This window comes from Phalacrocorax carbo, chromosome 14 (genome assembly GCF_963921805.1).
Source record: "Phalacrocorax carbo chromosome 14, bPhaCar2.1, whole genome shotgun sequence".
NCBI classification, from domain to species: Eukaryota; Metazoa; Chordata; class Aves; order Suliformes; family Phalacrocoracidae; genus Phalacrocorax; species Phalacrocorax carbo.
The window spans coordinates 15710011-15730880 of record NC_087526.1 but is presented as its reverse complement, the minus strand read 5'-3'; the positions used below and the strand labels follow the sequence as shown (position 1 = coordinate 15730880).

The 20870-nt window shown below is 49.3% G+C and overlaps 1 protein-coding gene across 3 annotated transcripts in view; it reads right to left on the bottom strand.

Annotated features, from left to right (window-relative positions):
* RALY (RALY heterogeneous nuclear ribonucleoprotein) overlaps positions 1-20870 on the bottom strand; it is a 141716-nt gene that overhangs the window by 79098 nt on the left and 41748 nt on the right. For all 3 annotated transcript variants that reach the window (XM_064465012.1, XM_064465011.1, XM_064465013.1), the window contains exon 2: positions 10489-10579. The gene's annotated coding sequence lies outside the window, so the exon portion shown is untranslated. The remainder of the gene's footprint in view (positions 1-10488; positions 10580-20870) is intronic.

Here is a 20870-nt window from a genome sequence, read left to right as displayed (position 1 = left end):
TCCTGAGCAAAATTCATCAACAGCTCAGCCACTGTGGTGCAGTTTAGCCTGTGCCCTGGTGTGTATGCGCCCTGTTGACTTCCTCAGGCTTGTGGGACAGGCAGACTTTAGGTGGTGGGTGGAGGACCCTGGCCTCAGGGGATTTATATGGCAAGTGCAGGCTTACATCCAAGTCCCTGTGGGGTCCATTTGCCACTGAGGACTTGAATGCTGGGTCTCAGCCTGCACACGGGAGCACCCTGCTTGCCTCAAGGGTCATCCTGGGGTGAGCCACCTTCACCCTTTTATGCTGAAGCTGTTCCACTTTGAACAAAATAATGGCACATCCTGGGAGAACTGGAGATGGGGAAGGGTGTGGATGGAGAGAGCACAGCTCTGCAGCTTGGCAACCATGCATCTCACTTGAGCACTGGGGAACCTGGACTTTCTCAGTCGTGAGACGGGAGCGAAGCAGCTCTCCGGTGGATCCGTGCTCAGCACCCCGGCTGCACCGAGCCCTGTCTCCAGGCATCAAACCTCTGTGTACTCGGGGCCACTGCGCTGGGCACGGCACTGCCAAGAGCTGCGTGGGGTCAGCGCAAAACCCTGCAGTCCATTGCCTGCTGCCTGGCCTCAGGTGCATCACCAGGGAGGCAGAAATTAGTCATGGGCTGGGGTTATGGTGGTTTTCAAAGGATTTACAGTTGTATGACAGAGAGGATAAGCAGCGGCTCATCAGCTCTGTGCAGAGCAGGACGGAGTGCCCCAGTGCCACCATTTTTGCACTGTGTAACTCACATCCCACTCTCAGCTCTGCAGCGGTCAGGATTAAGGTGGCCTGGATGGGACCAGCTGCTCAGCAGGGGACAGGCAGTCCTGTCTCTGGCCTCAAAAGTGTCTGTCTCTTTAGCCCAGGACACTGGTGCACTTACAGGGCTGCCGAAGACCACATCAGCACGAGCAGCGAGCTCTGTGAGCTGCTACTGCCCATCACTGCAAAGCTCCCTAACTCCCGAAATGGTAGGGGCTGTTAATTGCCACTGTAGTGCATGCAGTGCTTTGCTTTCGGAGGATTCCTCACGAGGGGTAGAGATGCAATTTTTAGGAGAAAAGATGAAGAGCGTTTGCGGGCATGTGTGGGGGAAATGATTACACAAGTATTTTCAGGCCCTTCAAATCACAGGGGGTGAGAAAGAAATGGACAAGTCTGGATCACACCTGCCTTTAAAGCAGCATTCTTTGAAATGAACAGGCTGGCTTGGCGCTCAGAGACAGCTAAGACGATTATAAGCAAAAGAGACCTATACCAGCGGAGGGAAGAAAAAAATAATAAAGGCATTCAAAGCTATGACAAGCGAGTGGAAAAAAGAAAAAAGAAGCAGCAGACTTTTTGGATATACCAGGAGGGATACAAGCCACATCATTACACTGCCAGTGACAGCCGAAGTCAGGAAAGGAGCAGATTCAGGGCATGGCCGTGGGGCTGAGCCACCCAACCCAGAAGACAGCACAAGAACTTTCACGGGTCTCAACGGCCACCGATCAGGCTCTCCCGTGAACGCTTGTAAGCAAAGCGGGACAAGAAGTAATGGATAATTAACAATACCAGAGAAAGCTAAATGGGCTCCCTAACCTCTCTCTGCCCTAACGAACTTTGCTTTGGCTTCTGTATGAACCTGACTATAGACAGCTAAGTGACGGTTCATTGTACCCTGCACACAGAAGGAAGCAGGTAAGGTCTCAGGGAAGTTGTAACGTTAATAGACAAGGAAAAGGGTGGATTTCCACTCCTTTTTAACATACCAGAGCAGAGACACGTAGGGAATTAAGGCTCAGTCCAACAAAATACCAGTTTGAGTCCAGCACGGTGTGGAGTTGGGCGCCGCAGCGATCTGGCCGCAGGGAGCCAGTGCTGGATCCAGAACGGAGCACGCCGCTCCCGAGACCCCACTCCACACCTCCACCAGGACACTACCTGTCCTTATTTTGTGTGCATTTCTTAAAATTCACAAACCCAGCCTGCGCACACAGACCCTGGGGTAATTTCCTACCTCTTGTAGCACTCCCTCTGGATTTGCTACTGAGATTCAGTGGGAATTTTGGTGCACAGCAGGAACAAAAGTTGCCTTATTCTTTTATACGAAGACACAAGCAGATGCCTGAGAGCCCTTGGGTTATTGCGGAGCGATGGCTCACCACACCAGGGCATCAGCAGGCAACCAGCTTCATGGTGGTTTAGATTACCACCACAGAGTGCACAGCTGGTGCAGGCTGGATGTCAGCACACACATTGCAGCTCACATGGTAAGCGGTAGCTTGTTCAGCTGTTGTAAGACAGGCTCCTCCACCTGTGTGTGTGTGGACTCTGTTATTGGTGTTTCTCCTAAACCTGTATTACACAAAGCTGCGCGGCTCCGAAGTCACATGGGAGGCAGATCTGAGCAGGACAATGTTCCCTTCCCAAGTTACTTCTTTGAATATAAGCACATTTGAACCTTTTGCCCTTTAAAACACCAATTCCTATAATTACTAGCGCTCCTAGCTACAAAGAGTCATTGTTCAAAGGTACGGTGTTAACGCCGCCCTTAATTCGCCCAGCTTCAGGGAGGCCAGCCACTGCCTGGCTGATTGCATGCAGCACCTTCGAAGGAGAAACCTGTCATTCAAGAGGATTCACACAAAATCTTTGGTATTTCCTGGGTTTAGTTGTGTTGGAAGAAATTCAAGGATAAGGCATATATCCACTCCGTGGCTGTGCACGCTGAGGTGGTGGTGCAGAGTCCGCAGCCACCACCAACCCTCTTTCAGCCTAAGCGCTTCCTGACCCTGTGGCCCCAAGCTATTACGCTGCCGCTTGGGGACCCGCAGAGACAACCCAGGCACGTGTTCAACCTGCAGCCACAGCCTGCAGGCGAGACGGGACACAAGGCAAATGAGGTGCGGTGATGTGGAGGAGGTGATAACCCAGAGGAGGTCAACAGGGCACCGGTGCCACGTTCTGGTTCCCAGACAGCACAGCAAAACCAAGCTTTTAGGGAAAGATGCCGGGGGACAACACAGGGTTTGACCATAAGGCTTTCCCCCGGCAGGCAGGAAAGAACGGGCAAAGCAGAAGACAAGACTGTCATGGTCCCTGTTTGTCCTTCTCCCATGAAGGGGTAGAAGAGCCCATCACCAAGAGCTTGTCCCTGCAGAGCTTGTCTACCAGAGGAAAGCCGGGGACCCTGATCAGTCCTCCAAGGTTACCCCGGACATCCCTTACTGACCTTGTTTTTTTTTCAGTTGAAACCCCCACCCTCAGGAAGAAAACAAAAGACAGGGTGTTAGAAGAAAAAACCACCGTACCCCACACAGACACGGGGTGTGTGGCATCCAGCGTCCTCCGGATGTTACAGCACACTGGGGAAAGGGATCCAGCCTGAACTCCCCAGGCAGCACAAGGTCCCTTACATTAGTGCTATGCCTTTGTGTCACACCACAGCCTGCGACAGGTCGGTGCCTCATAGAGGAAACCTATGATAATGAAATGCTACAGAAGGGAGCTGGTAAAATAAGCAACTTTTTGGATCATTTCCTATAATCCCCAATTCAAGCCAAGCTGGAAGCAAATCGCAGGCCTGGATTTCTATTGCTGAAGGAATGGGGCCATCTGTCTGTTTGTCTTTTCTGCATTTCCTGCTAACCCTTGTTTGTCTCCTTAAAAAAAAATCCCTGCTCACATGTCATATTTGATGCATCTGACAAGGTCAGAGCCATCACATCCTATCAAGCACGTGCTGGTACAGCCTTGCAAAGGGAAGCCAAGAAAAGATGTGCAAAGAGAGTTCCATTTTTGTATTTTCATTTTAAGGCATCTCCTTGACTTCTGCTTTCTGAGTTATTTACCAGCTCCAGTGCTCAGCCAGAAAGCTGCATCTGGTTAGGAGAATCCACTGAGCGAGCATCACTGAGGTACTCAGTTGTCTCCTGTCTCGTGTCCAGGTACCTCATGGAGTAATGTTTTCACAGTCATAACACCAGTTCAAGCTGGAGCAGAAAGACTAGTCCCTTTTGGAGTCTGAGAACTGAGAAAATCAGGCCCAGCTCCTCAACGCTGAATGGATGACTTTGATGGCTGAAGCCCAGCCGACTGGCCAGGGAACCTGGGAAAATTGTGGTGGGGAACTTAAACACTGAGGCAGACACTTAAACCTGTTTTCATCATCAATCCTGGTCAATCATCAAACATTTAAGATGCAAATGTTTGCATCTTAAATCCTGCTCCCAGCCTTTCTCTCCATAATGTGCAATGCTCCTTGAGTGGGCAGCAACTGGTTCTTGACAGAAGAGGCAGAAAACACCTTGTAGGTGTTGGGGAAAAGAAGCCAATATGGTGAGGACCTGGTGGTTCAGAAACAGGTGTGAAGAGTCCAGGCTCAGTCCTTCTGGCCACCAGCTTGTTTCTATAAGAAGGAGTAACGGTGTCAATAAATGCCAGTCCCCTCACACCAAGTACGCGAGCACTCCCTTGAGTCCTTCACAAATCCACTCCAGCTGGGTTCTCGTTCAGTGATCACATACATACAGCTGGGGTATGCTTGTGATAGACCACTAACACCTGGGCCAGCTCTGATGTTCCCTCTGGGGCAATTCAGAAGCTTTTAAGGTCATTCTGCAAACATTTTCATCTGAAGTTTGAGCACAGGCATTATCCTTAACCACAGCAGAAGAAATGACTTGTGTTATCAGCTGTCACCTGGTGCTTAGACAAGGAATTATTTGGGAAAAGATTTTACATTTTCCATTCATGCACTACCTTAATCTGAATTAACTTTCAAGTCTTGAGAAGCTCTGAAAAACAGATAATTTCAAAAAGCAAATCCAGAAATTAAAAAAATATATATCCCCAAATCAGATAATTTAAATTGATGCGGTGTTTTGATAAGATCAAGATTTGCAGAAAACTCACCTCTCAGATACAGTATTCATTATGAATCGCTTGCTCAGCTCTTAGAAGAATCAAACATTTTGGTTGATCGCAGGAAACCAGCTCAGCTCCAGAAATTAATCCTTGACTCAGGAAGGTATTATTAACCCATGGCTTTCTTCGAGCATAAGAGTTTTGACTGAATTTATAGGTTTAAAATTAGACATACGCTTGAGCTTTTTTGATTTATCAAGGTTTTACATCTCAAACTAGATACCGTACAAATCCACTGGATCGTGTACGGTAAGTGAAGTAACGTTTGGTTTTCTGTTCAGCCTTACTGGCCTTAAGTAACACCAAGTGACCTGCTTTTTCATATACCAAGAAACGACTGAGCTACATAACCTTCTGCCTGCAGACTGCACCATCGGCTGGAAGGTCCGGGGAAGGAAGGCCTCCCAGGTAGAGCTGCTGGCGATGGCCTGTCATGCGATCCATCACTCAGCCTCTGGAACCACCGCAGCTTTCCTGCTGCCTTGGCAGAGCAGTTGAGAGCTTCATGCAATTAATTTGCGTATTTAAATGCGCAGGCAACCACAGGGACAGAACAATGAGGCTGTTTATAAAGGGTTAATTAGCATCTCATCTTCCACTAACTCATCCCCAGCAGAGCCACGCGAGCCTAGCACGGGCAGGAATGAGGAAGCAGCTTCTCAAAGAACCTCTGCCAGGCTCCAGCCTGAAGAACGGCAGCTCAGCGTGTCAGGATTTGGCTCTTGCTGGAAAACCTGATCCTTTATCAGAACTGCTTGGATTCCCACTCAAAGCCAGCTAAGCTCAGCTCTGCAGAGGCAGAATGCACGTGGGGGCAAAGGGCGGGGATGGCTCCATCAGAGAACTTTGGAGCTGGCCGGCACCAGGATCTGAGCCTGCAGATCGCGCTTCCTAGTGCTTGCAACTGCTAAATGACTCCTGATCATCTTCAATCAAAACAACCCCTGACACGCTCTCTTTTAACGACAAACTTCAGCGCCAAGAACGTGCCTTTTCTAGCCCAAAACTCATCTGCTTCCCTGAGGAGAGCACTCATGGACAGCCTCTGCATGAGGCGAGTGCTCCTCTCACCCTGCATTTGCTAGGTGGGCTCCGCAGCCCACCTGCACCATGCGAGCATGAACCTGCTCAAGACAAAACCTGTTCCAGACAAACCAGCCCGGGAACGTCCTCCAGCCAACTGCTAACAGGTATCACACACCATTAGATGATTTCCAGCACAGACGCATGGACAATCCTTCCAGAGAATCTACTTCGAAAGGATTTTTAGCTGTGTCTTAGTGTTTATTTACTGTGGGTAAGGATTGGGGAGCATTAGCTTTGGAGGGAATTTCTATTTGTGTGTCCTCCACAGTAGAGACCACCATTCTCCTCATCTACGATGCACAGCCACCATGTCAGCTCTGCCTCTTGAGACAAGAATTACTGCCTTATTTCATAGGGGACCTCAGCAAACTGAACCTATACCACAAGAAAAACTCTTCAGAGGCACCAGGATTCCCAGGACTTTGGCAGAAAGGGTCAAGACAGATTTGCCCTCTTTGGGTGGTCTCGAGGGTCCCGTTGCTGGAGCACGTTGGCAGTGTGCACACCTGAATCTGCTTATCCTCATGGGTATCCTCTTCATTTTCTGGGGAGAGCTTGGAGTCACCAGGTCTATGAGCAGACAGCATGGGTGCAACAGACCCTGGGTCCACCTTCCAGGTAGCTTTTTAACCAGTTCTCCCATCCTTCACTTCTCAGTTTGCCTAGAAGGAGTCTCTCTCTTTCCGTATTTCACACAGGTCTATGTTGACTCAACAGTTTGCATCGTAACCAGCGGCCAAAGCAGGCTGTAGGTGACAGCATGCATGTCCGGTCCTCCATCTGCAGAGGGGGTGGTATGAATGGGGCGTCATATCGCAATTTCTGCACCTCCATGTCGCCGGAAGGTGTCACTGTCACTGGCAATCACTCTCACTGCTGGGACCACGCTCTGCAGGAGAGAGTGGTGACAGGTCTGAAGCCTCTTCTCCCTTTTATTGCTAAACAAAACCATGTACTTTGTTTTACCTAGTGGGAATTATCTGAGGGTAGTGTCAATTATTTGAGTTTCTTCTCCTTTCCTTAGAGGTTTTCAGAAACACACAAACCACTGGGGACAACTGGAGTTTACCGCACGCTCTCAGGAGAAGAGTGTCCATGGGCAGGTAGCGGGGCTCAGAAAGCACCGCACCCTGCTCTGAGCTACCTGACACTTCATCTTCACCGGCTCCTCCATAGTAATCCCCGTGCTGGGAAGGGATGCTGCTGATGAGGTAACTGCATTCAATGGTCCTCCCAGCACATGCTTGCAAAAGTATGAAAAGAAATAAAGAACTTGTGCGTGCACACATCAGAATCCACACTGCAGGAATCCTGCCATGTAATTGCCTACAGGGAAATAAAAATTAAAAAGAAGAAGAAACAGAGAAAAGAAGGCACCAAAGGCAACGCCGGTCTGCGCCAGGCACGAAGCGCTTGCCCACTCCTGCTGAAACGTTAGAGCTGCAAAGCGAGCGCTGCGAACAGCGGGGCCAGCAGTTGCCAGGCGGCTATCCCTGCTCTCACGGCTTCGCACGCTGATGCTGCTCCTAAAGCACTGAGGTGCTTCTCTGATGGTTCCTGACACCTGCAGAGCCTCTGGAAAGAATTACAACTTTATAGTGAGATACGTCAGTTACCCTACTGCCCATTCGTCTCCCTGACAAAGGTGTCTTAGTCACCGGGGGCGACTCAGTCCCTCAGTTAGGCTCCTTTAGACTCGATCGCGAGGCCCGTGAGTGCACCGTTCACGTCCCGTGACCGCCTCCACGCCGACGCGGCAGCCCCTCGCCAGAGCCTGCCCCTGCCAGCATCTGCGCCGGGCACCGATACCTGCGACCTCCTCCTGACCCCCCGTCGCCTTTTCTAAATTAAGAAACCTGTTACATCGCTTCCTTCCTTGGCCCGCGGGGTGCTAAGAAGGTCACTACCAGGATCGTAGCTTAAAGGGCTACCTACCGAGTGCTATCTTAATCCTGGAAGTACAAGAGTGGCCAGAGTTCATAAATGGCCTGAGCAAGCGATTATGGTCTGGATTTATTTGTGATTAGACACTGTGATGGCCCTCTCTGACACTGGGGCTCTTTTCTAAGAACACAGATAGGAAATTTCATACAGCCAGTTTTTGTTGAGTTACCTAAGGATGCTCTGTCCTCGCACAACAGGACACTTCCAACCCTGTATGGGTGAACTCAATAACAGGTATTTCTGTGACCTCTCTGCATTGCCAGAATAATGGGCATTTTCATCAGCCTTCCTAGTTCTCCAGAGTTACTCTCAATGCTCTTCTCCAATTGCCTGAATGACAGATATTTTCACAGCTTTTTCTGCAACCCCCAAGAAATAGGTAGTTTCACAGCTCCCTCTGGAATCAACCTTTATTCTGCGCACTCCCAATAATTGGAGGGAGAAGTGAAAAGCGAAAAAGCAAATAATCAACCGGCAACGTTCAAGAGTTCAGAAGTCCTGTGAAAATAAAGAACTCGCAGATTGAAGGAGGTGCTGCAGTTCAAGCCCTGCAGTCTGTGCACGCAGGATAAAAGACACTTTCCTCCACTTACAGTAAGTATCCTGTACAAAAAGAAGGCTCCATAGTTTAAAGCATTGTTTAATACGCCAACAGCCAAAACAAAACTTTGAAAAACTTCTGGCTATGCTGTTTTTTGAAAATATCCTGAATATTAAAAAAATAAGGTATTCCTTCAATACTGCTGAATCCCATAATTTCATTTGCCAAGTTAAATCCTGGTCTGTAGAATTAGGGCACAATAGTTCTCCTATTCATGCAGAAAAGGGTTTTTAGCCAGCTCATTTGTTTAACATATCTCTATGTCAGAATTTTTCAGTCCTACTTTGTGTCAAGATATTCTCAGTACTACTAAGGGAAGGTACAACAAGCTGGAAACAGAAAATGGTTTTAGACAAGTCATAAGCAAACCAAAATTCCCTTTCTCCTTCAACTGCCTGATTTTGGCTTGAAAAAGTTCACATGAACCTTTACCCTTCTGTTATTTGGATTTTCCTGGATTAGATTTCTAAATAGGGTAAGAAGCGTAAAACTCTTAGATCCTTATTTTCTGTACATGATACCTCCTGCAGTCCACCAAGCGAAAGCAGAGCTCCTACTCGTATGATAAGAAGTTTTGCCTCATCACATTTATTTTTCCTCCCTCCTATACAAGTTCCCAAGGAAAAACCCAACCACGATACCAATTAAAACAAATGTGTTACACCAGAACAGTAAACCCTGCCGAACTGGAAACCGAGGACCTGCTTTTATCCATCTGCCTGGGAACCGGAGGGAAAAGTCCACTGCTGAAAACATTACACCGCTCCATCTTCATGCCAGGAATTGTGCTTAGTACAATTATGCCCTGAAATCTTCGTTCACCCTCTAATGAGGCAAACTCCAGGTTTTATTCCCCTAGAGCGCCATTACTCCGTTCTTATTGAAACAAAACTCCCCCCAAACCAGGGAGAGATCTCCCAGCTCAGGTCTTCATTGACTCCATTGCTCAGGAAGCACAGCAAGTTTCTAACAGCCACAGCGATTCCCAGACCAGCATTTCCCAATACTTAGGTCACGCTGCCACTTCAAAGAGGTGCTTTCGGCTCAGCCTACCTGGCTAAGCTGGGTCTGGGGGATGTTAAAGCTCATGTCCTGGCACTTTATCTTCCTAAACTGCAGCCTGAGGACACTGCTGTACTTTTTGGGGATGAGGGAACTCTTTTGTCCTGATCAAAGCACTAAGAAACACAGCCCCAGTTTGCTGGTGTTCAAGGAAATACCAAGACTGTGCTTTCTCCCAGCCCATTTTCAAGAGGATGCTCTGCTTACCCTGTGGCAGAGGCGGTACCAGGGTTTTGATCAAGCTCTGGGCACCCTCCCTCGCCGCAACACCAGCTCTGCAAGGCATGTGACTGCCCTGAGCGTGATGTCTCCCACCCACAGCGCTTCTCCCCAGCTTCTCTTTGCAACCTCTTGCTCTGGGGCATGCACCAGGCGAGTCAAGGGCAGAGTCCACCTCTACGTTACCCAAGAGTCATGCTTGTAATCACATTCACTCACAACAAATGGCAAACAATTTTTAGAAGAAATATAAGCAATGAATCAGAAATTAAAACATGCCAAAACCCCAGTGTGTCCAAAACAATCACAATCTGCCCGTTGGGGTGCAATTAAAGCAAACCCATTTCTATTACGAACAGTGCACAAGGGAATGGCAGATTCTCAGCACATCCATCGACCTTGGACGCCTCGAACACTTACACCAGGCCAGGATGAGGCCACTTTCAGCAGGCTCAAAGAGAAAACCCTCAGCCTGAATCTAGAATGAAGCCTGCTCATAAAATTCAGCATCTGAAGCAAGGTGCCCTTGCTGCCCCGAATCTCGCTGCCGAGTCCCGCCTCACGCAGCAGAACAGCAGCAGCCAAGAATTGCAGGGATGTCTCCTATTTAAAAATACCTCAAGACACAGTTACTTACCGGGACTGGTGTGGGCACTTGGGGTTTATCAGTCCTTCCCGTCACTGGTCTGGGAGCAGAGGCAGCACCCCTCTGTGGTCTCAGCTTCACCCTGCAAGAATCAGGACATGGGGTTTTTTCCTAGTTGTGGTAAGCAGATAATCCAGCACTTTCTAACCCTCGGCAGAGAACGGTACGCTGTACTGGAAAGAAAAGCTGCTGGCTGGTTGTCTGTAAGGATCAGACCTAGGACTTTCTGCACTAAGACTCTGAGCTGCTTAGCAAGGAGCTCAAACTGGAGCAGTCAGTTGTGTTCGCAGGGCTGAATCCTTGGGATAGCTGCTGGGGGGGTGGTCTGGATCAGCTCGGGCACGAGAAATCCCACAAGAACTGCTACCTCGTGTTAACGCTTACAGAGAACAAGGTAACCAGCAGACAGAGGTGGAGAGGGATTTTTGGTCGCAATGGTTGGGATTTGTTAAGGGAAAACAGTTTCTTCAAACTGAAGTATCGCAGAGTAAACCAGAAACATTTTCATTATTTTAAATTTCTTTCGTGTTTTGAAAAGGTATTTTGAAACTGAAGATCTTGCTTTGGGTCAGGCTGACTTGACTGAAAACGTTTTGTTTATGGAATTGAAGTGTTCAGCTTTAAGTCAGTTCCTCTGGGTCCCCCTAAGCTGCCATGACACCTCCTGGGACTTTAAATTAAGGTGCTTTCCCTTCCCTGCCGTGGGCTGAGACACCTGGTGAGACTGCACGCAGTGCACTGATGTATCTCCCTGAAAGACCTGCCAGGTAGAAACACAACCAGGGCGTTACAATTCGGAAGTGGGTGCTATAAGACTCGCTATAACACTTTTTATGTTGGGCAACGTGCAGATGCCTGCCAGCCAGGCACAGTCAGCTGGCGAACGATGCTCCTCGCAGGGAAGGCTGCTGAGCATGGTTGCATATCCCGTAAGGACTAGGCTAATACTTTAGAGGTGGTGTGTAGGTCCCATCAAGTCCTCACTCCCCTGCAGCCAAATGCACACCAAATCTTCCCCCGTCCTGGCAAGATGCTGTGGTTGAATGGATGGGAGGTAACGAGACCTCCTCTGTGCTCTCCAGCCCCAGGCTCTGGGACAAGGACACACACAGCACACACGAGCTCACAGCCTACATAGTCCAAAGCTGACAGGAATGGGATCCAGGTCTCCATACTCCCACTCCAGTGCCTAAGCCATTAACAAGATCAGCGATTTAAACCCATTCCTTCAAATCAGCCCTCTTGGGCTAGCAATTATCTACAACAGAGGCAATAAATCACCCTGAGATTCCCGCTCTGCTTCCTCCACCCTCCTCAAACCGCTGATGATTCCCACCTCCTCCCTTCCAAGCAATGTCTCCTGAGTAACCATGGCTTTTATTGAGAGACCAATACATTTTCCACCCTGCTCTGTGAAATACTCAGATATATGGGCTGCCTGATCCCTGGGGAGGGCAGGAGGAGCAGTCAGGGCTCCTGCCAGTCATCATAAACATTAGGGTGAACAGTTAGTTCACCCACCCAGCCTGCCGGGAGAGACCCCCTGTAATTAGAGGCTCAATTCACTCTCAGTTATGCCACAGCATTGCAAAAGGTCAAACTAGAATGAAGTTTTTAATTAAAACTGAGGAAGCACTAAAGAGACAGAGAAACGAAGCACTGGGCTTCAACTAACAATGAGGACACACATATCTAATGAGCTGATCAGAGATGACATGCTGGCTTTCGCAGCAGAAGCCTCTGCATGCTCTGACAGTGTACCGAAGGGATAATCCCTCCTGCACAGGGATTTAAAGCTCTGCACGAAAAGGCCACCATAGTGACAAAGGCTAAGAGCAGGAGACGCTGCCACGTGGTAATGTTTCCCATCATCCGAGAACCCGATAAAGCATTCCAGATAATGAACTTCCCAGTGCTGTTTCCTCAGTTCCTCTCCATTTCAATGGACCTGTCATTCAAGTTTATTGAGCCTCTACAGAGATCTGGCAGCATGTCTCAGAAGTTCAAGTGAATATGTAAAGTACTGGAATCAACGACGAATGCAGCAATGCCTGAGAACAGGCCTTCATGCAGAAAAGGTGCAGAAGAGGGGAGAGACTAAGGGAAACTCCAGGCCAAACCATGTCTGAGCTGAGCCCTGAACATCAAAACTCTCAGAGACACTGGGGATATGGAAAATCAAACGGCTCATGGCCTCCTCTAATCATATGTGCTAGAGTCCTGAAGGGCTCTACTTTGCCATTGCTTGGACAGAACAGGGCAGATGGAGAATTACAGAAGCAAATCCCAGTAAGGAAGGAGGAACAGAGGTTCCCCCTGAGATCTGGATGAAGTTCTGAATGTCTTCCCCTATCGTCCTCCCAAACTTACCCAAATGCCTCAACCGAGGCAAAACTGCTTACCTTGCTCCTAAAGCTTCCTGCTGACAAGAACAACTCAAAATTGTCCGAGGGGAGAGGAAGTATGAGGGGCAGAGGGACACGGTGCATCAAAGGGCATCAGAAGCTCCGAGCTCTGGTCTTGGCTCCACTCTGCACTGGTGCCTCTTTGAGGCCATGGTCAAATTTCTGCATCCCTTTGTGTCCCTCGAGATGTTAAGTTAGATCCAGATGGGGTTTATCAAAGCTGACTGATAACCTGAAGGAGAAGTTATACAGGCGGCATTGAAAAACCTCACCACTAGCAAGATCAAGGGAGCTGAGAAAAGGAAGTCCACCTCTGCTGCTCCATAATCCCGCTTTTCCCAAACGTACAGCTACACGAAAGACCAAGCTGTCCTGCTCTTATACCAAGTTCCTCTTCACTGCCTGAGTCCTAATGAGTTCAGGCAGCAGGAGCAGCAGACTCCAGCCCTTGCAAGGCTGGAGTCAGTCCAGTGCACCATCCTGTGATTTTTCTAGAATCACTTCAGCCCACAATGCAAAAGTGAAGAAGGAAGGAGGCAAGTACCCTGCCAAAATACAACATCATCTTTCAAACAAAGTAACTGTGCTAAAATGTGCTGGTTTATTTTCACTCTGAGCTCCCAAAGCATTTCCCTTCTCTCCCTGAATGATAACAGGCATAAAAATTAAATATAAATTCTCCAACAAAAAGCGAAATGCACTGAAGGGTAATAAATCACAGGGGCTGGATGGCATTCAGAGGAAGTTGGGGGAAGGAATAAAGGATGAAATAGTGTAGATACTGACTAAGATATATCATAGACCCTTAAAAGCCCAAGACTCATCCTCAGGGCAGGGGACTCAACACAACGGGCTGAATTTTGATGAAGCAGCAAAGGGAACTTGCCCAGCAAAGCGGTGGGGTTGGTACACAGCGCTTGCCGCCCTGCAGGGCTCAGAGCACAGCAAATGTCACCCCAGCACCAGGTGCGGTTTCCACCCCCACCTCATACAGGGATGAAGGCCCTGATGAAAACATCTTCCAACTTCCCCAGAGCCACAGCTCTGTACCAGTTGCTAACCGCCGAGGTCAGAAGACCTGCAAACAGAAAGTCTGTGCTGGGGGTTTCTGACATATTTTGTACAAAAGAGATGTGCCCTTCTTGCTCACCCAAAGGGCTTGCAGGGATGTACCCACGGGATTTGTGCTGCCCCTCCTTCTCCCCAGGGCCATGTGCCAAATGCAAGCCATTGCACTGGCACTGGGATCAGCTGGGGACTCCAGAAGAAGTAAAGAGGGACCAGCCTGGTGCTGCAGTGGGGATATACACATTTCCAAACAGCAGCTATCACAGACTGGATGCTCTCTCATCTGATGACCTGAGGTTCTTACATCGGCATTTCCAGTAACCTGAGACACTCCCCAGGGTATCACAGAGAAGCACAATGTTCTGGAAACACTATATATCAGCACCAGTTTTCTCCTAATAAACAAGATCACCTTTAATTTTGCAGGCGTCTCCTACTTCATTAAAGATCTTGCTCTCCAGGGGTTTCCTGCTCAACTGGGCAGGAAGTGAAAAGACAGAAAATGCAATTTAATTGGGGATGAAGCTTCATCTTTACACTGCCTATCAAAATTATGTGTCATTTAAAAACAAGCATGGAGCAGGTGTGAAGTGGCACCAGCTCCCATGCACATAAAAAAAGGTTGAGACCAGCAGCACGTCTCAGCAAGAACCGGTGTAACCTGAAAACTCCTTTTCTCTTCGCTTTCTTTCTTCCTTTGCTCTCTCAAACTTCTCAGAAAAACGTCCTTTAGAAATGGGAGAGAAGAAACGGCGTCTTTGCAAAGCCACGTGCTTTGAAAGGAAGAGAAGGTCATTTCAGCATCACGTGCTGGGACACAGCGAGAGTCGCTACGAAATGTGGGGCAGGGCTGGTGCTGGCAGCGGGGGCCGGCGAATGGACAGCGTAGCCCACGCCTTCCTGCGACTGAGGTGATAGTGCCAAACCTGCTGCCCCTGCTTCTTCCTCTCTGGGTATCACCTGGCCTCCCCCTGCCACCCTGAATAAGACGCCCAGCTGGGTTTGATGCTTGCACTTGCCTCATGCACCACTATGGAAGTGGCCTCAAAGCGCTGAAGTTTGCCCTACGAGTTGAGTTGGGTGGGAGAGGATTTCTGCTTTCCCACAGGTCACCCAGCCCCTTTCTCCATGCTCCAGCACCAGGAGGAACAAAGAAATGAACTGCTTTTGTTGAGTTAATATTGAGGGTTTCACTGCACCCTCTGCAGAGAGCAGAACCGAGGAAGAGCAAGGACAGCTCTGCAGATGGGTTATGCTGCTTGTTGGATGGGAAAGGAGACCTGGAGTTCATCTTCTAAGTTGCTAGGGAGTCTCCACAGGACTTAGAGCAGCTCAGTTGGCTCAAGCCTCCCCAGAACAGCTTCCACCGCTGAGGTTTTTCCTTCTGAGGAAGCCCAAACTCACCACGTGTAGCCCTCCGTGCTGAGATCTTCTCCAGCACGGGTCTTCCACGCAGGCTGGGAGCTTGGACCTGCTTGTGCCCCGGGCTCTCGTCTGCACAGCGGTGGTTTCAGCACTCGTCCGCCCTCCAGGGCCCTTCCAAACTCTGCCGGTGAGAGTTCCACCCGAGCACCAGGAGAGACTGGCAGGAAGCATGGAGAAACCAAGCCATTTGACTTCAAAACAAACACAGAGCAGCTCCTGCTCCTGCTTGGCTGGTCTGACACAACTCTCAGTTCCTCCTGGAAAAGAGATGCCTCAAACGTGATCAGAGCAGAGATCACTACCCTTTGTGCCTTTCTGGATGTTATCAGTAACACCCTGGATTTAAATAGCACCTATTTTTCTAACAAGTGCCTTTTCTATACTTCCAACCATGAGAGATAAAACAGGGAGGAACTCCATTTAATTGATGTGCTTTAATTAGTTGCCTTTCGTTGTCAAAGCCCTGCTCTTATATTCTGATGCAAATTCACAGCCTTTCATTTTAAGCAATACGTCAGTTTGGCTTTAGTCTTCCAGTGATCCTTTAATGTCATATTTTCTCCCCAGTGAATCAATATTCAGATCCTCTAATTGGAACTTATCTGCTCATCCAACCTTGGGCTAGGTTTGTTTAGCAGCTGAGCGTATCAAACAGCTTTACTGACTGAACCAGCAGAGCTGAACTTTGCACAGTAGCTTTTAGGCAGAGATGCTGCCCGGGGCGTGCGCCAGGAGCCGGCTCTGCTCCCTCCCCTCTCCCACACTCCCCCCCACGGTCCTGCCCCACCAGCCACGCAGCTCCGGAGGCACAGGTGGCTGGTAGCAAGGCATGCCTTGCCCGAGGCACGCAGAGCAGAATATTTTCTGTAATGGAGATATGAAACCCCACACCACGTCCCGGCGCAGGATGGGATCAGGGACAGGTCAGTTTTCATGTTCCACTTCAAGGGGCAAAGTTACAGCTCCACATCGCTCCTAATTTTAAATCATGACGTCTCCATCGTCTGCCTGTAAATTCTCTCATGCTGCCAAACGGTCACCAGGCCAGTTGGAAAGCTGTTTTTCACAACCTTGCTGCCTCCTCCCACCAGGAACATACTGACAACAAAACTAATCTGCGGCCAGCAGGACTGCAGGTTGCAGACGGGACTGGCCTTTAAGGTACCAGCCAGGAATTCAAGAGATTCAGGAGCGGTTCCTGGCTCTTCCCCAGACTCCCCTTCATGACCTTGGGCTCCAGCTCTGTGCCTCAACCTCACCTCTACTAACTGAGGCTAATAACGCTTCCCACAGTTGGTCATGCACATAAATCCATTCACGTTTAGGAAATAATCTATTACAATGGGCCCTTTAAGAATAAAACTAGGTCCTTTTTCCTTTGCATCACCCCTGGCTTCAGGGGAATGAAGCCAAGAACAACCGTAACCCGCTATATCTAGGGCTGGGCTTCTTACAAGACTTGTGCATTTGCTGAATAACCTCCTGGAGTCCAAGCTGAGCCAACTGCACCAACTGTTTGTGCTGGAGTTTAAGAGGGGGCTATGAACTGGCTCGCAGGGGCACGGACCTGTCGCGCAGGTGGCAGCACAGCCTGTCTCAGTCAAGGAGGACTGATCACACCTTGATGAGCTCGGCATCTGCAGCCATCGATAAAGAAAGCGCAGCGAGATGATGATCCAGTGCTCAGCTCCGGGATCTCCTCCCATCACCTGCTGCCAGATAATGGCAATAATTATTTCTAAGGAATAGCTGCTGCCCAGCACTCTCCCTGAAAAAAAACCCAAGACTTTCCCAGGTGGAAGGGCTTGGCCCACAGGGTTTCCACTCAGAGCAAGGAGGGGGTTACCATTGACTGCTCAAGTACCATCCCTTCTGCCCCAGGATTTTACCAGGCTCTGAACCAAATTGCTTGATAAAAAGCCTTCAAGCCAACATGCTGCACCTACACACCTGGACTGCTAATAGCACCACTTGGAACTGCATTTCCAAGCCCTGGTGTGCTCCACACCATGGCTCGGGTAGCCAGTTACTCCAGGGCAGAGGGATGCAAACTGCTCCAACAAATGTCCACCCCCGGCCTGAAGCAGCAGGCCCAGGGATGCCCCACAGCTGGAGGAAGGTGAGGAGGGGGTTAACTCCTCACTCAGCTTTGTTTTGTCATCTGGACCAAGGAAATCCACCACCAGTGAATGGGCATCCAGGGACCATCATTATTTTTTAAATTAAATTAGGGATTGTAGAGCACTCCCCCACCCCACCCCAGTCCGCAATGTGACCGTGTGCAGCCCCTGAAGCCCGAGCTGCTTTGCTCCCCATCACTTGCCCAGCACTGACACTGCCTGTGGCAGCAGCCAGAGCACGCAGAGACCCATCCCTACCTCTGGACATCCCCAGAGCATCCCAGCTCAGCCACCCTCCGAACCCTGGGAAGCTGGGACAACCCCAGCTCAGAAACAGAATAAAAAACAGCTCAACATCCCCAGACAGCAATGGTTCTTCCCGTCTATAAAACAAAGAGGGGCTCAGCTGCCAGGGCAAGAGGTGTCTGCTGAAGCACAGTGCACCGGGACCCCCAGAGACAGAGGGAAAGGAAAGGGAAACCCTAAGCCGTCTGTCAAAACTTCATCAGTGGAGATAATTGGTTTATACAGACTTATCCCTGCACCCAATTATCAGCTCAGTTTAGTGTTTGATTTTACACGACTCTGGTCCAGCAGAGCTGCTGCTGTTCTGCTTGATTCTGCCTCTCTCCCTCATTTATGTATATATCATCCAGTCCCTAAATAATTTTTAATAGCTTCTTTACTCGCATGCCCTCCCGTCTAATTCCAGCACCATGAGCACAAGGCAGGTTGCAGATATGAAGAAGCTGACATTTCTCGTTTGAGTAATTTGCACTGGATTTCTTGCCTGCTTGATGTAGTCATTTTGTTCTCTGTGCTGATATGACATTAATTATTGTTAAATATTCTTATCTATTACATACAGTTCTGTTTAGATAAAGGTCAGTGCGTGAACCACTGACAGTGCTTGTTGCTGCCATGCTCTAAAGCCAATTTGTCATTCTCTCCCTTCAATACTCTCATCTTAGTTTCAGACCATTTTTTCCATTAATTCAGGCACAGCAGAGAGCCATTAAAAAATGCAAAATATCTCAGCTGTTCAGATTGGCACTCAGATAGGAAATTATTATCTTAGGTAGCACCAGTTGCACAGGGAGATCGAGTAACATTGCCCATGCAAATCCAGCAGCAGCCTCTTGTTAAGGAACTCTATGGCTGTCCCCCCAAAATACACACATATTTCTGCTTTAAAGCAGAAATTAGCTATACCTTGCATAGCATGGTATGCTCCCAGCCTAGGTTGCAGTGGGATAACAGGATAAGCCCACACCACCCTCTCTTGGCAGAGGACAAGAAGGGCAAGCTCAAGGCATCATCACCAAACCTCCCAGAACGGAAGCATGTGGCAGCGTGATCAGACTTCCCTGGGACCTGGGGAGCACCTGGACTCACGTGAGCCTGCTCACACCAAGCAAAACCTATGCCTGCGTCTGCTCAGTCTTGCTTTTTATCACTCTGACCAAATAAATCCCCCCCGCCACCCCAGCGTCTCCCCTTCCATGATGGCATGTGCGATGTAGGAACGGGGATGTAGGGGCACCCGGATGGGATTCACCCCCATACCCCACCTGCCTCGGGGCACCTTGATGGGCCCAAAGAGCACCTCCGTAGCACATCACGAGTACTGGCGCTGCAGGCTTGCTAGATGTCGGAAAGCAGCCTGTGACCTTGAGTGGCTCTCCCAGGGGAGAAGGCGGTCATTCAATCTTCCAGGGACACACGTCAGTGCGGCACAAACAACAGACTTCAGGACATTTAGTGTGCAAGAGGGGAGGGCAGGCAGCCGTCACAAATCCTGGGTCATCTTACACCGGCCGCCACCAGGACGAGGAGCGGAGCTGGCAGCCCCCAATGCCTTATAAAACCTACTTTACAGCTCGGCTGAAGCTCACGCACTTTTATGCCTCCATCCAGCAAAGCGCTTCAGCACGTACTTAACTCCAAGCACGCAAATAGCCTTAATTACATCAAGGGAGCTGTTCAGATGCTTAAATTGAAGCCCATGCCTAAGCGAGCAGAGTGAGGACTTCGGTACGGGGAGTGGGAGCGAAGAGGAAGGCAAGGAGCTGAGCCTGCAGCCCGACAAAGCTGGTGATAAGGACCAGAGCAGGGATGCTCACACGGGGCAGGGGACTCCGGAAGCAGGACTAGGTAAATGTAAGGGCGCAGCTTGCTGAAAAGGTGGATTCTCTTGCATGAGTGGAAAAGGATGCAAAGGCGGATTCAGCATGACTGAAACCATCACGCAATAAGACACGCTCGTTTCAGCACTCGCCAAATGAAAGAACATTTGATCGCTTATTCAAAGTGACATACAATTTTGCATTGTGCTAAATAATTTTATACTTCTAAATGAAAGAATAAACTCCCAAACTTGTTCATCTCTCAGTAAAATACAAATACTGCATTTTGATGAATGTAATAAAGTGGGTTTTTTTCTCCACTACTTTATCTATGAATAGAAGGGGAAAACATGCTGGGCCTCCTCAGTTCTAGACTCAAGGGAACAAAGCGTGGTTCACACCATGCTGAACCTGCCCCAGCCTGAGGATACCAGACTTCTCATGCAACTGGCGCCTGCGTGTTCAGTCTTGAATGAGCACACAGTGCGGTTCCTGCTCCGTGCAGGCCTGCAGATGCCCAGAAATGTGCTACCACCAGCTATTCTGATGGAGACAGGGTGCAGGGCAGAAGTTTCAGTCTATACCCGACCCTCAGCATCTGGAGGGTCCTGCCTTGTTACCAACCATGGAGCTGGTCTGCACACAAGGGCTCCTCTACACTTAGCATCTCCCAGAGAAGACATTCTTCCCCATCCTTCCTCAAAGACTTATTCAGCAAAACCATCAATAAACTCCTGGGCAAACAGATATTCCTGGCTCAGTTCCTCAGCTTAGCTACACCAGTGTGAGTGGGAGGAAACTGCACTGCCACCCTCCCCTTCTCTAACTCAGGACTCAGAGAAGGGCGAGAGCTAGCTTCACACGTTTAGAAGGGTATGAGAAAACCCAGGTCCTCTTCAGGTTTGGGAACAGGGTGTCCTGCAGCTAAAAATACAGAGACAAGCCAGTAAGTCAAGGCTAGCAAGAGGCATTGGTAGGGTGACCGAAGGCAAAAACAGAGCCTGTTTATTTATCTAGCCACTGATTATCCAGCAAGAGAGACTGAAACCACCACACACATGCTGCCTGCATGATGGACAGGCTCCTGCCAGCTGTAGGAGTCCAATTTCTCATGCACAGGGATTCCCTCTCCCCTTCCCTCATTGCAGGCTCATGCCTTTCTTTCAATTATTTTTAGCTGCAGCACAAAGCAGGGGAACGTACAGGAACAGAGGGAAATGGCATGGGAT